We start from the raw sequence: 15,981 nt of genomic DNA on the forward strand, positions 1-15,981 counted from the left end.
AACATCCAGTGCACCAGGGGTCTCTTAAAGACCAAAGTAAATAGTGGAGGAACGAGGGCATAGGTGTACATGGCCCATAGAGGTCACATCTGGCCTTTCTGACTGAATCTGACAACCTCGGTCAATTCCTATATTTGTTTTCTGAGAGTTCACTTTGGCTAAATGGTGGAGCACATGCTTAGTGTTCAAAGATTGGACCACAACTGCCACCATTTCTTGGGGTGGCTGGAGAAGCCTCCCAAATGGAAGACTAAACAGACACTACTAGTACAGTAGGACTCCTGTATCAAAAGGATCAACATCCGCTGATTCACTTATCCTTGATTTGAAAATATTAAAAATATTACAAATCCTAGAAATATTTATTTCCAAAGATTAAATTACCAGAACTAGCCACTAGAGGGAGCCAGAGACCATGCCATGTATAGCATTCACTATTAAAATAGTGTTTGCAATAATCTACATTTTCCAGCATCTGCGGGGGGGGGGGCGGCGGCTTGGAACTGATCTCCCATAGATAACGGGGTCTTGTCGTATAGACAATATGAAGTGGGGCAGACCAATAGTCTTAATTGGTATAATTCCACTGCCTTTGTTCCAGATAACTATATTGCTTTATTGAGAGTTCTGCAAAATATTTTACCGGTTTACATTTGGAGGTCAAAAGTAGTGATACCAGAGTGGTGAAAATCTCTTCCTCGCAGACCACTGAGATAATTCAAAACATTCACCTCTTCTTCTGCCCCAGTGAATTCCATTGTCTCTTCAACAAGGCATTATGTACTCAGAAGGATATTAAAAAGCTAATCAGATTTTGCTGTGCGATTCCACCATGGTTGACAAAGGAGGGCAATTGGCGAGAAATGTTGAAATGTTTGAGAAAATTTAACTAAATGCTGGAAAAAGAAATGCTCCTGTTGTTTAGGTATGGCCGGCCAGTCATGCCCTCATCCATGGTATGCCATTCTTTCCTCTATGCATCTGTTTAGTGCTCATTTTATTTGCACGCGCGCACACGCACACGCACACGCACGCACGCACACACGCACGCACGCACACACACACACACACACACACACACACACACACTCTGTTGGAGTTTTTGCAACCTGGCATGCTGCCTGTAGTATGTTTGGCTAGGAGGGACCTTTCTGGGCTGGGGTGACTGTCAATCTATCTAGCACTAACCAATCGTTCCTTTTATGCCTCTGAATTCAAAAGAGAGCTCCTCCTCACTGCTGAGTGTTCCTTTCCCTCTCTTTGTCTGTTAGAACCAGCTTGTGTTGTTGTTTGCTGTTGAGCTGTTTACAATTGTAAGTAATTTTATTCTTTCTCCTACAAATGACTCAGAGTGACTTATTGGGCTGGACTATCTAGAGAGCTTGAAGCTATTCTCCTCTCTGGATCTCTGTACTTCTACTGTGTAGCAATTTTAATCAGAAATTCAGAAGTCTGCAACAAACTCTTCAGAGGTTCTGTAGGGGTCTCTCTCTCCATGACATTACTGTACAGTGGGGTCTTGACTTAAGAACGGCTTGAGTTAAGAACATTTTGACTTAAGAACCACTCTCATAGGAAAATATTGACTTGACTTACATACTTAGATTTGAGTTAAGAACTGAAAAAAAACCCACGTGGGAGGCAGGGAATGTGCAAAATTTGAACTTTCAGTTAACTGTTGGCCAGTGAAAAGGGTGCCTGTCTGCTTCCTGACTCCTCCCAGCGTTTAGAGAGTGGATTGGGAGACAGTCTTCAGACTGCCTGGTGCTGTACTGCCTGGACTGTATTTTCCCTGCCTTCTCTGAACCTTTCTTGACCTAAGAAAAAAAAGAAACAAAATATCCCCCTCTAGTGGTCGAAGGCGGAATAGCAGCTTCCCATTAGTTTCTATGGACGGAAAAGAGCAGATACGGATTAAATGGTTTTCAATGCATTCCTATGGGAAATGCAGATTTGACCTGAGAACTTTTTGACTTGAGAACCGCCTTCCAATACGGATTAAGTTCTCAAGTCAAGACCCCACTGTATTGTATTTACTCAAGCTTTAGTTTCCTCAACCACACTGACACCTTTGTTGAGTGGAAGGACAATGCCCTTTTGGGTACCCAAGGATTCAGATTGGGGGGATTAAGCTCTCTAACCATCTTCTACAATTTTTGTTTATTTCATATAGGATTCTTTTTATACAGCTTTCGTTTAATCATTGCCTCTTTGAGGGAAGAGATGGGAAAAGTTAGTTTTTGGGGCCTATAACTCATAAAATACTCAAGCCAGCAAGTCATTGGGCCATCCCCCCCCCAAAAAAAGAATAGTTATATTGGAGGACCTGCTGTTCATCTTCTTCTCCAATTAACTCAACCAGTCTTAAATTACACAAAAAGCACTTTGTAGAGGCACAGCATCATTAGTTCAACGCGATCCCCAGATTCTGCATAACCACTCTTCCTGGAATGCGACACATATTTGTTTTGAAAAATGTCTGCCATCTCAAAGTCTTCTTAGAGACATGAAACCACAGGCAGAATTAGCCTACTGCTCTCTCCTCTCTCCACATCTCCCTTCCTATCTAAATATAGTAATAAATGGAATACTGACCCAGCAAGGTAGTGAATTTGGAAAAAAAAAAGGTTCAATTCAAAATAATTAGCAATCTTATCATTTCTCTTCCCTGTTCATTTCTTTTTTACATTGAACTTGGGCTAAACGCATCCCTGCAGAGCGGCTAAGTGTTAAAATTCTGAATAATGCCTAACTTCTTCCCACCCAAATGGTTCCCAGGAAAGGTGATGATGGATTTCAAAGGGTTCAGAGGAAAGCCAGGCGATCTACTCAAATATATCCATGTGTATATAAGGATTGTGAAACATTATGATCCACATTCAACACCACCAAAGCTGAGCTTCACAACTGACATCACTTAGGGGAAGCGTAATTTCCTAGGTGTGCTTAATTTCAACCATTTAATCTCCTTCTAAGGGACGTGGTGGCGCTGTGGGCTAAACCGCAGAAGCCTGTGCTGCAGGGTCAGAAGACCAAGCAGTCGTAAGATCGAATCCACGCGACGGAGTGAGCGCCCGTCGCTTGTCCCAGCTGCCGCCAACCTAGCGGTTCGAAAGCATGCAAATGCAAGTAGATAAATAGGGACCACCTTGGTGGGAAAGTAACAGCGTTCCGTGTCTAAGTCGCACTGGCCATGTGACCACGGAAGATTGTCTTCGGACAAACGCTGGCTCTATGGCTTGGAAACGGGGATGAGCACCGCCCCCTAGAGTCGGACACGACTGGACAAAAATTGTCAAGGGGAACCTTTACCTTTACCTAATCTCCTTCTACTCGTGGAGGCAGGGTGACCCCAAACTCTGCATAGCACTACCACCCTATCACCTTTTGATCCTGTGCCGATTTATGTGCTGTTGTTCCACATCTCTTTTCAAGCTTGTCCACTCTGGACTAGAAACTTGTCTTTTTTTAAAAAAAAATGAGCAAAACATTCTGTTTAAAGTTAGAATGTGTTGGCAAGAAATGTTCCTACCAGAGGCTGGCAGGCCAGTATTCTTTGGGAACGATCCCCAAAGATCGTGTGTGAATTCAAACCTGCAAGGATTTTGTTTTTCAACCACACGGGGAACATTCAAACATGTAATGGTCCATTTGCACTGTAAAATGGCACATTAGGACAGAATCACATTTTTTCCCCTGCAGTTGGGCTCATGGGCAATAAATGTGTCTGTGCTTCCCTGTGTACCCCTCCACCTTACCAAGGGCCTCCGTGGACATAGAAATTTAGGCTAGGCGTTCATCTTTCTCCTTGACTTGTTATGTTTCCATATTGTTGGGGAATGGGGTGGGGTTGCTGTGGGATATTACACGGTGTGCCAGGAGCTCTCCGAACCCGTAAACCATGCTTGCACTTAATGCAGGGGGTGGGAGGTGGGGGAGAATCTCTCTCAAGGCTGAATGGAAGAGACAGGCTTTTACTGGTATAATGCAGCTAAAACTTTCACCCTGGGGCATTCTTTTGAGAAAGCAAGTTCCAGGTGACTCCAGGACTGCCTAGAGTCAGTTTCCCGACCCCAAACTTTGATCCCTTGGGTTGTTATCTTGGTAAGTCCTCTCTGCCTCCTGTTGAGCAAGCACAACTCTGTTGCAAGATTATTTAGTTCAGAGGTTAATAAGGTGGTGAGAACCAATATCCTTATTTCTCACAGCATTTTTGAATTTTCACCGAGATAGCTTCACCTGAAAAACACACCATGATGAAAATTCTCTTCCCCCCTTCCCACTTTATTTTTTAAAGGTAGATTGCTGACTAACGACCTGGCAAGATGGGTTGGTCATTCTAATGATTGGAGGCACCTGCCAGGTGGCACATCTTCGTTCAAAGCAGATCGGGCAGAGATATGAGTCCTGTTGATGATCCTGACTGAAGTCCTTTTGGGGAGAAAGGCAGGATAGAAATATTTTAAATAAATAAATAAAGTGAACCTATTGAATCAGTGGGACACACGTAGGAGTTGCTTCGTTATTTAGCTGTTGACTAAATATTCTCTAGATGGGCCGAACTGGATTTTGTGTCTGCGTGTGCTTTCCTTGTGCTTTGGAGTTTGCAACAAGGTCGTGTAGGAGGAGCGATGAGGAAAGACAGTTGTGTGGACTGCAATTAACAGAATACCAAGAGACCATGTTAGGTGGGGCAAAAAGAAGCATGCGGTTTATATACTGCCCCACTGCACTCAAAGCATTCTCTGGGTGGTTTGCAAGTCAGTTTTAAAGGCTGCACATTGTCCTCTCCACCAGCAAGCTGGGTACTCATTTTACCGACCTTGGAAGGATGGAAAGCTGAGCAAACCTTGAGCTCCCTGCCTGGGATTGAACCCCCAGGTCATGAGCACAGTTTTGGCTGCAGTACAGCAATTTAACCACTGCGCCACCAGGATCAAATACTGCAAATACTGAGTGTTGTAGTCTGAAAAAAAGAAACTTTTCCCATTTATCTGAATTGTCAGTTCAACGAACGAGGTATTGCCTGGTAGGGGAACAGGTGAGGCTCAAGAGCCCTCCAGGTTCTAAATGTTGCCCACTCCTGTTTGCTTCCTTATTCACAACCAGCTTAAGGGGTGATGAAGCTTCTTTTTTCCTTCTTGTTTTTGTAGAGCTTGGCAGCCAAATTCTTCTCTCTGAAGACACACAGTTTCTCCCCCTTCTTCAAGATACAGGATGATCTTTTTGGGAAGAGGTTTCTCTGCCTCTAAAGAACTAATGGGGAAGGCAAAACAACAGTGGGAAGGAAAGTTCGAGAAGCCTGCTTAATGGGGTCCTGTGGAATCAGTTGACATACGGGGGACGCAAGATGGGGCTCTGTCCCAGGTCATGTTGGAGTTTTATTCACCACCTTGCATATGGTCTGTAGCTTGAGTGACTCGGAGGAACTTTTTCTGGGCTGCACTTAATTGTCTTTCTATTTGTTCTAACTTATAGAGCCCTAAATGGCTTGGACCCAAGCTTGAGTGTTAAGATCATCAGGAGAGGCCTTTCTCTCAATCCTGCCACCTTCATAGGTGTGTTTGGTGGGTACACAGGAGAGGGCCTTCTCTGTCGCTGCTCCCAGACTGTGGAACTCCTTCCCACAGGAGGCCAGCCCAGCCCCATCTTTGCTGTCCTTCCGCAAGCAGGCAAAGACCTTTCTCATCAGGCAGGCTTTCTCTGAGTGATTGGCTAACTGAGTGGGGGTTTTGAATGGATTGCTGCTGTCCCTTACTGCTTTGAATGTGTTTTGGTGCTGCTTATATTTTTTAAACATTTTATTCAATTGATCATTTTTAGTATTTTCACACTTACTGTTTGTTAGTTTTAAATACTGTACAGTGGTACCCCGCACAGCGAGGTTAATCCGTTCCGGATTAACCTTCGCTGTGGGAAACATCGCTGTGCGGGAGGGAAAAAGCCATAGAAACGCATTGAACTTTGTTCAATGCATTCCTATGGCTTTCAAACTCACCGTTCAGCGAAGTTCCTCCATAGGCGGCAGCCATTTTCGCGCCCTCCCCTCGCAGAACGAGGGCGCCAAAATGGCTGCCATCAGCTGTTCGGCGGGTCAAAAATGGCCGCCGGAACAGCCGAAAGGGGCCGGGGCGCAGCGTTTTCGCGCCCTTGGTAAGCAAGGGGAGCGCGCGAAAACGCTGCCGGAAGCCCCGAAATGGTTGCGCACAGCCATTTCGGGACTTCCGCAGCGTTTTCGCACGCTCCCCTTGCTTACCAAGGGCGCGAAAACGCTGCGCCCCGGCCCCTTTCGGCTGTTCCGGCGGCCATTTTTGACCCGCCGAACAGCTGATCGGCAGGTCGCAAAGCGAAGGTCGGTAAGCGAGCAGCTTACCAACCTTCGCTCTGCGATTTTCGCCCATTGGGGCCATCGCTCTACGGTGCGCTCGTTGTGCGAGGCACCACTGTATTTTAATGATGTAAGCTACCTTAGGTCTTTTTTTAAGGAGAAAGGTGGGATTAAAAATATTTTAAATAAATAAATCGGAAATAAAATAGTTGCATTCAAATAAATAAATGAGAAATACTGGGAAGATGGATCTCTCTCTCTCTCTCTCTCTGTACATTTATGTGTATACTTTTTGCTCAGCATTTATGCAATTGTTCGGAAGAAGCAAATGTCCCACCAGGCACAAACCTTCTTTAGAAATAATTGCCCCAAGTGGCTATAAATATCTAGAACAGCCCCATAAAGTCATTAGGAGCAATCATGTGCCTTAGCAGAAAATCCTTGCAGAAAAAGAGTCGACCCTGTAGAGCCTTATTGCCTTTAAGAGAGGACGACCACTCTAATTGCAAGCCAGCAGAAAAGTTCAGGGTGACAAGGAACCTGTGGGGAGCGGAGAGAAAGAGGTAAGATTGTACACTGTTAAGCTGCCTCCTGACTTTGCTGGCTCAGCAGATTCTGATTATGATGATGACTTTAAATCTGTTACACAGAGCCTTGGCCCTTGGAGGCGGAAGAGAACAGAACTACACAAGGGAGAAATGAATTCCAAATTAATAGCTGCCTCGGATAAATCTTCCACCTTTTCTTCTATAAAGCGACATGCACCCATTGGTAGGGAAACACTTCAGAATGTCGAGATTTTTTTTAAAAGGCTCTTTAAATGAATATAAAAGACACACAGAGGAAAACATGTTACACCAGTAAGCTTGTTTACGGGGAACTGGGAGTAAACGCCCCACTCGGTATGGGGGCCTGAGATGTCACTAACAGCCTGCCCTACATTACTAAGCAGTTGTGAGACTAAAATTGGGCAAACGCTGAGGATATAAATGTGAAGCAGCTTAGGTCAACAGACATTTCTTATAATCTGTAGAGTAATGTGAATTACAGAATGACCATGACCTCTACCTTATTCTGGGAGATGTTCTCCAGAAGTTTAACAATTTGCAAACTCGGAAAAGCCCACTGAAGACTTTGGCTGCATTTGTAATGACATATTTCATTATATAAACACAAATTATTGAAGTACGGCAACCAATGGAAAGGGTCCTGTTGCCTTTATCAAGATTCAGGTCTACCTATAGCTAGAGGCTCTGATTTCAGAAGCCGCATCTATTGTAGATCTATAGTTGTCTTTCAGGTGGAGAGGTTCAACTGTTAGAAAACCACTGGAGGCAGACACTTCCACCAAAAGCTTCATAAGAAGGTCTCAGAAGAATGACATGAGCGTCTTCAAACTGGGTGACAGTCGGCTTTGTGAGAAGGTCTAATTAAGACTGCACTATTTCTTTTATTTTTATTTTTTATTTTTTGTAACAGAGAAACCACTTAATCACTGGCCAATCATCTCAAATCCACTGCTCCTGTAAGCAAATGTATGCTGATCTTTGATAGCGCTATCAGCACAGAACACCCTTTTCACAAGGGACGATGCCTATTAAAATCCAATTAGAAAGCCCGAGCCATAATCTATGATAAATGGTTTTGATTAGTCCGTCTGATTACTTAATTAATGGGTTTATCTGGGGGGTCTGCGAAGGGGAGGTTGTAGTAACAAAGGATCAGGGGAGAAAAGGGGCCCTCAGTTTTATTTTTTTGCTTTTTAATCTGAAGGGAAACAGGTGCATTTAGGATTGCCTAAGACATAGCGTTACCTGAAGCAAAACTGGAATTGACATCCCTCTAATCCTTGTACCTCTAGAAGTCAAGATGCATCAAAGTTGGAAAGTCAACCAACGAATCTACAAAAATCACTCCATGTTTCTAGCACCAAAAGTACAGCGCTAACAAAACAATACAATATGCTGCTGTGATTCCTGCCACCCCTGACGGCTTGGCATGGGCTCCATCTTCCTTTCCTGACTCCACAGATGACACCAAAAGTACTGTATTTTTCCATGTATAAGACTATGCTTTTGTCTACAATCTTTAGACTAAAAATTGAGGGTTGCCTTATACACAGAAGTAAGCTGAGGAGAAAAAACAAGTGGAGGGGAAAGCAGGGATCAAAGTGCTCTTGAAGGGCTTTGATCTTTTTACCCTACATTTGCTAAGACCCACTTAGATTTCTTAATTTTGGGTTAGAAAAGTGTTCTCATTTTCTCCAGTAGCTGAGCCACAAAGGGGGTTGAGGGTTCTAGAGTTATTGCGTGAATATCCCAATCTGGAGGTCTCCTTGATATGTGTACTCCCAATCACCTGGGGGTTCTGGTTCTTCAGAATGGTCTACCTCAACGTGATGACACTCCCAGGGATCTTCTAATGCCTCTCCTCAAGGCCCTTTCTCTTCCACTTCTTCCATAGCTATGTCAGGCTAAAGGTCTGCACTTTCAGGTAGGTACATCCACGAAGGCAATGGCACAAGGTTAATCAAGAAACAAAAGAGGTTGACACTTTGAGTAGAGTTTGAGTGTCAATGCTTTGCAGACAAGTTTATTTGTGTCTGCATGTGGTGGCGCTGTGGGTTAAACCACAGAAGCCTCTGTGCTGCAAGGTCAGAAGACCTGCAGTCGTAAGATCAAATCCATGCGACGGAGTGAGCTCCCGTCGCTTGCCCCAGCTCCTGCCAACCTAGCAGTTTGAAAGCATGTAAAAATGCAAGTAGATAAATATGTACCACCTCGGTGGAAAGGTAACAGCATGTCTAGTTGCACTGGCCACGTGACCACGGAAGATTGTCTTCGGACAAATGCTAGCTCTATGGGTTGGAAACGGAGATGAGCACCACCCCCTAGAGTTGGACACGACTGGACAAATTGTCAAGGGGAACTGTTACCTTTACCTTAGTTAACTGTCGGTCTGAATGGAATCAAAGGGGGTTGCATTCTAGCTTTCCCACTCAAAAACCAACCAACCAACCAAAGAGTTTACTATTTAAAAACAAACAAAACAACATGCCTAATCAATGCATTCCAAAGAGGCCTGGAAGAGCAACTATCACTCCAACCTGCTCATTTATTTTAGTTGATCCCAGAACAGCTTCTAGCTACTGTGTTGATTCCATGTATTGTGGCTTAATTTGTAAAAGAAAACAGAGAGAGAAGTCTTTCCTATAGCTGTTTGTGGGATGAACCTATTGAGTATCTGATGTGTCCAAATGTACACTGAGCTCAGAATGTGCAGAATTGCTGAAATACAAAGAGACACTGGCTACATTTAGACCTAAAACTAGACATTTTAGATCTGATAAACAAAGTACAGTACTGGCTTGGGAGAAGGGGAGTAAAAAGTTGAAGACACATATTGCTCCCCCAAACAAGTTTCTGATGCGGATCAAACCACCTTGCTTGCTAATCATTGGCCCAAAATCCTGTTGCTTAGTGTAGTGAATCTCACTAGAGTAGGCCCATTGAGTCAATGAGGATTTAGTGAGTCAATATATCTGTACATTTTATTCTAACTGTGCTGCCTATTCTAACTATCATTGACTTTAGCATAACATTGCAATTAGAATCAATAGAATTTATGAAGGAGTTGACTCACCAAATTCCCATTGATTTAATGGGTCTACTTTAGTATGATTTACTACAAAAAGCTACATGATTTTGGCCTTTTAAGATAAACTTGTGCACTTGTATCTAATATGCACAAACCTGTCAAATGTAGCCTTGAAACAGGATGTTACTACTTCTTAAAGTAGCACTTTTTTTCTGAAAGCAAGAATACACTTTTGGCAGCTCCTCAAGATTATTTATTGTTGTTTAACTGCCAAATAAATAGATAAAGTAAGTAACCTCTTTCTCCTTTTTGTCCGCTGGTGGGCAGTTGTGATCCACAACCGGACATCTAGGAACATCAACAGATAATTTGTGTCCGGTAGCACACACTTAACTCACATTCACATAAGCACACACAAAATTGTCAGGAAGTTGTTCAAAACAGTATGTATGTATGTATGTATGTATGTATGTATGTATGTATGTATGTATGTATGTATGTATGTATGTATGTATCTATCTATCTATCTATCTATCTATCTATCTATCTATCTATCTATCTATCTATCTATCTATCTATCTATCTATCTTTCTTTCTTTCTTTCTTTCTTTCTTTCTTTCTTTCTTTCTTTCTTTCTTTCTCATTAAAAAAGGACCCAGTGTATATAGGTAACAACGATGATTATAGAATACAGTACTGAAAGGATCATACCATCTTTAAAAAGGTAAACAAAAGGTAAACACTAAAACACATTCAAAGCAGTAAAGTACAACAATTCATTTAAAAAACCCCTATTCAGGTAGTCAGTCACTAAGGCAACACTTGCCTGAATAGAAAGGTCTTTGCCTGCTTGTGGGAGGACAGCAAAGATGGGGCCAGCCTAGCTTCTTGTGGGAGGGAGTTCCAAAGACTGGGAGCAGCGACTGAGAAGGCCCTCTCCCGTGTCCCCACCAAACGCACCTATGAAGGTGGCAGGATTGAGAGAAAGGCCTCTCCTGATAACACCCAGTGAAGGCTAAAAAGCAAACTTTTAAATAGATGTGCATATTTGCATGCAGGAAATAATCATTCAACTCTTTGTTAGCTCTGTTCCCTAAGATTTCTTCCTTAAACTGTCAGGACAGTGTTGGGGAGCAGTAGTGGTTCAGAAACCCTGTGCCTTCAGCAACTGTACATTAGGCAGAAGTTAGAGGTATAACCTTTCTCGTAATAGAGATGCTTTCTTTCTTACATTTATATTTTGCCTTTCCTCCAAAGAGCTGAAGGCAGAATACGTGTCTTTCCTTTTAACCCATTTTATTGTCAAAACAGCAACTTTGTGAGATAGGTCACCATGACAGAAAGTGACTTGGTCCGTAGCTTAGTGCCAATTAAAAACTGGGCCTCTCAAGCCCCAGTTCGACCCTCTCATCTGTACACCATGCAGGTTCTTTGCCAAAACAGTTTCTTCTGCCGAAATTCTGCATCCGTGGAAATATGGAAGGCATACATGATCTGTCCAAATCCTTCCTGTCCAGGAGTAGATCCAACACTGTTTGTTACTAGAGTCCATGGGCTTTTTGTCTTGGAATAACTGTGTGACTGTGGCATTATATAACATAAATAACCATGTGCAATCATGTCAAGTCAGATTTATGGTGGCCCTTTTTAGGGTTTTCCACTCAGAATTGGTTTACCGTTCCCTTCTTCTGGGGGGGTGTCCTGGGACTGTGCAGCCAGCCCAAGGCCAAACAGGCTGGCTGTTCTCCTAGGAAGCACTGTGGGGAATCAAACTCCCAACCTCTGGCTCTGCAGCCAGATAGATGAGCCACTGAGCTGTTCAGCCAGCGTAATCTTTAATGATTGTCCCGTTCCTCAATTTGTTCTCAGCAGCTTTGTGCCAATACAGAAAAACAATGCGTTGATCCGAGGTGTGAGCTGGAAGCTTCCGTGAGCATAATCTAACCTGTCCGTTGCTTCCTCGTGTGCCAAATCATGCAGGGATTTGCGAACTTCACATCTCTAACTTTGCCAGCCGCTTAGGTGATTTAGCTTTTCTAGGGTTACCAGCTGGCCAAACCACAGATTAGTGGCTTAGCCAAAATTTCATACCCCAGACAAACATAAGGTGAATTTCTGCTTTTCGTCATAATTCATAATAAATAATTATGTACTGTCAACTTGGTTGTGATTTATCATAACTTTTCCCCAGGATTTCAGAGGTATAAGAATAGATATATCAGTTCCTTTTTTTCTAGGGATACTCTGAGACTGTATAGCTTACCCAAGGCTACACAGGCTGGTTTTTCTCCTGGGAGACCGAGTGGGGAACCAGACTTCCCAATTGCAGGCTCCACAGTCAGGCATTCAACACACTGAGCCATCTAACCAGTGTTTTTGGTATGGTTTCCCTATTTTTTAAATAAATACAGTAGTTTTTAAAAATTGTAGAAATATGACATCTGGACAAGTAAAAGGTGTATTTTATTGTGTTCCTCCCTTCGAAAGGTGCTTCCTGGAAGAGGGGAACAGCACTTTTTTGTCTGGACACCAACCCCCTAGACCAGTGATGGTGAACCTTTTTGAGCCTGAGTGCCCAAACTGCAACACAACATCAACTTCTTTATTTCAAAGTGCCAACACTGCAATTAAAACCTGAATACTGAGGTTTTTGTTTAGAAAAAAACAACTGCTCCTGCACTGAAAGGGTTAAATGCTTGTGTTTTTTCCCTATGGGCAGTATTAACAAAGAAATACAGTACAGTGGTGCCCCACATAGCGACGATAATCCGTGCAGCAAAAATTGTCGCTATACGGATTCGTCGCTATGTGGATTTAAAAAGCCCATAGGAATGCATTGAAACCCCTTCAATGCGTTCCTATGGGCTTAAAACTTACCTTTTAAGCGAAAATCCTCCATACGGCGGCCATTTTGGGCACCCGGTAAGCGAGGAATCTGTCCCTGTTTTACCCGGTGGCCATTTTGGAACCGCCGATCAGCTGGGGAAAAAACATCGTTATGCGATAATCGGTAAGCGAAACAGCTTACCGATCATCGCAAAGCGATTTTCCCCCATAGAAAACATCGTTATGTGATCGCAAAAGTGATCGCAAAAACATCGTCGCTATGCGGATTCGTCGTTAAACGGGGCGCCCGTTATGCGAGGCACCACTGTACTTACAGGCCTCCAATCTCCTCATTGGGCTACACTAGTAATGGTCGCCATTGCACCCCTCCTCTGGACCACTGCACCAGCAGAGGGGAGTGCCAAAATCTTGGACGGGTAAGTATTTCTCGATGGTGACTTGGCTCATGTGCCCACAGAGAGGTCTCTGTGTGCCAGCTGTGGCACACGTGCCATTAGGTTCGCTATCACTGCCCTAGACAGTGGCTAAAACCGAGGAAAAGTTTTCCACATGCATCTCAAGTTCTAAATATTAAATCAGAAGAGGCTAGGCTAAATCTACGGAGAGAACAAACAACACACCTTGATGAATGGTTGAACGGTGAAGAGTATCTCCCACCAGGATAAGACTCTAGCTGGACCATCTGGAAGGCCTTTAATAGACTTCAAAACAAAATAGGAAGGTCAAAAAATAATCAAGTAAAATTGTACTTGGATACAAGACAATTTTTCTGTGACTGTGGAGAAATTCAATCCGTTCAGCACTTATGTGAACTCAATTTATGCTACACCACTTGTACAAAAGAAGATCTGGCAAATGGCTATGATAAATCTATTGAAGTAGCATGCTTCTGGAAAAAAACCCCTGTAATTTTAAATTGTGCAATGCTCTGATATGCATAAAGCAAGCAAGCACTTTTTTATGTTCTCTGAGGTACTTTTTAGGTTCATTGTTGAGAAGAGTTAGCTGGTTCCCTTCATAAGGGAAATTTTTTTCTCCACTGAGATCCATTTAATGTAAAGGTTTATTGAATTATTTATTATTACTGTTACATGATATCATTATTTACCTCTTCCTTCAAGAACTTGAGACGTGGGTTCAATAAAATGAATTTGTAGCTGGGAATTTGCAAACTAAATGCAAGGGCTTAATGACATTAAACTTTCATTTTTCTGCCACAGTAATGCAAGGCAGAAGAACCAAACCATAAGGAATGTATGGAGAAGCAATATAGCTAGGAGGAATGAGGATAACGGTCTTTGACTGGTAACCTACTGTAGATCCACACATTTTCCAATAGCTTAAATGCTATTTTGTACCCTTCAGCAATGTATTGACTGAATTTGGTCTGTTTTTCTGTTTTGTTTTTACTCTGTTTTAGGTATGTTTATGTCTTAAGCCCCATTTTTTTAGTAGAAAACAATAATAGAAATGTAATATTTTTATTTTATTTTATTTACCCCACTTTTCTCCTAAATGAGCTTGAGAGTTTATACAGCTTGAAACTGGTTGAGGTCCATGGGTTGAAGTTGGCTGATGTTGACTGACAGACTTGGGGGGACTTTGGTAGACAAAAACCGGTGGCATCTACCCACGGAAACGAGCAAATGTTGCAAGGTAGAAGCTGGCAAAGGTTGGAGGATGCAAGCCAGCGGAAGGTAGCCTCCTGAAGCCAGTTGGCGGAACTTGGTGGATATCAGCGGATGGAAGCCAAGGTACGTGTGTGAAAGACTGGTGGAGAGTGAATGGGAGTTGGTTGGTGTTTCCTGGGTGTGTATATGGCCAATTATTTGAGAGCTGGTGGAAGATGGCTTCAGAAGCAGAGTGGAAGAGGTGAACCAGATTCTTGGTGGAAATCAGTGAATGCTGGAAAGACATGGTAGTACAGTACAGAGGCTAGGGGATGTTGCTTGGGTTGAAGCTGATGGGGGGGGGAGTGGACAAGCACATTCCTTATCTGGGTTTTTTCTCTTTGTCTTGCAGAGGCAAAGTGTGTGATGTGCGGGATCACAATGTTGGAGAGATACCAAGCTGTCTCTGCAGGGGGCCAGGATAGGTGTTTGACCTCTTTTCAAAAACCAATAAAAGTGTTATCCAGAAATGCTTTTGAAGTGTTTTCTTGGTCTGTCATGGGCTGTCACAGGAACATCTTCCCCATCCTTTGAAATTTCTGGGGTGAAATGACATGGGGTGAGTTTTTGTGAGGTCATGGTGTCAGAACCTGTGATCTTGTAAGAGGCAGAAGTCTTTCTAACAATGGCAAAATAATGTCTGTGCATGCATGTGTGAGGGAATAAAACAGGCATTGTGGGTTTCCTGTACAAACAAAGGAAGCCAGTAGCCCTGGTGCCAATTCAGAGGGCAAGAGGTGTGTACCCAAGCACTATGGCCATGCTGTAAGGGTAAGCCAGCCTTGTTTCTCCTCTTCTACCATTGGCCCTCCTTGGAGATTCAGGGGAGCACAACCATTAAGGCCTCATGCCTATAACAGGGTAAAAACAAAAGAGAAAAGCAGACCAAATTCAGGCAGTACTGTACAACGATACAAAATAGCATTTAACCCATTGGAAAATGGGTGAATCTACAGCACCAGTTCAACATGCTTGTTCTCATTCCTCCTAGATATGTTATTGTGCCATAAATACCTTCAGCTTGTTCCTCTGCCTTGCGTAAGTCAGAAAAGTGAAAGTTTAATGCCAGGAAGCCTTTGCATCAAGCTTGCAAATTCCCAGTCACAAACTGAACGCAGTGAACCAGTTTTGCTGGATTAAAGACATTGCAATCATGCTTTTTTTGGAAAGCAGTCACCATAATTTTTTTTAAACCCCTGCTCTGACCACTCTTACCCAGAACCCCCACGAGCCATTTGGGCATCCAGGGTTTATCTCCCCCTCACGCTTGCCATGAGGCCCAGGCATGATTACCCCGCCCCTTCATGAAAATAAAGTTGTAGGATGTGGCGTCTTCCAAATAAATGTAGGTTTTTTTAAAAAAGGAAAACGAATGAGGCGAGGGTTGGTGATTTATATTTTTAACACTCATTAATACATTCATGTGCATTTTTGGGGGGGCGCACTGGGCCAAAACCGTTCTTCTGCTCTTACTGCATTCTAGTTACACACATATGACAATAAAAACAACAATAAAAACGAAAAACTAAAAGCGGACGC

The sequence above is a fragment of the Pogona vitticeps genome, chromosome 5 (assembly GCF_051106095.1).
Source record: "Pogona vitticeps strain Pit_001003342236 chromosome 5, PviZW2.1, whole genome shotgun sequence".
Taxonomy (NCBI): Eukaryota; Metazoa; Chordata; class Lepidosauria; order Squamata; family Agamidae; genus Pogona; species Pogona vitticeps.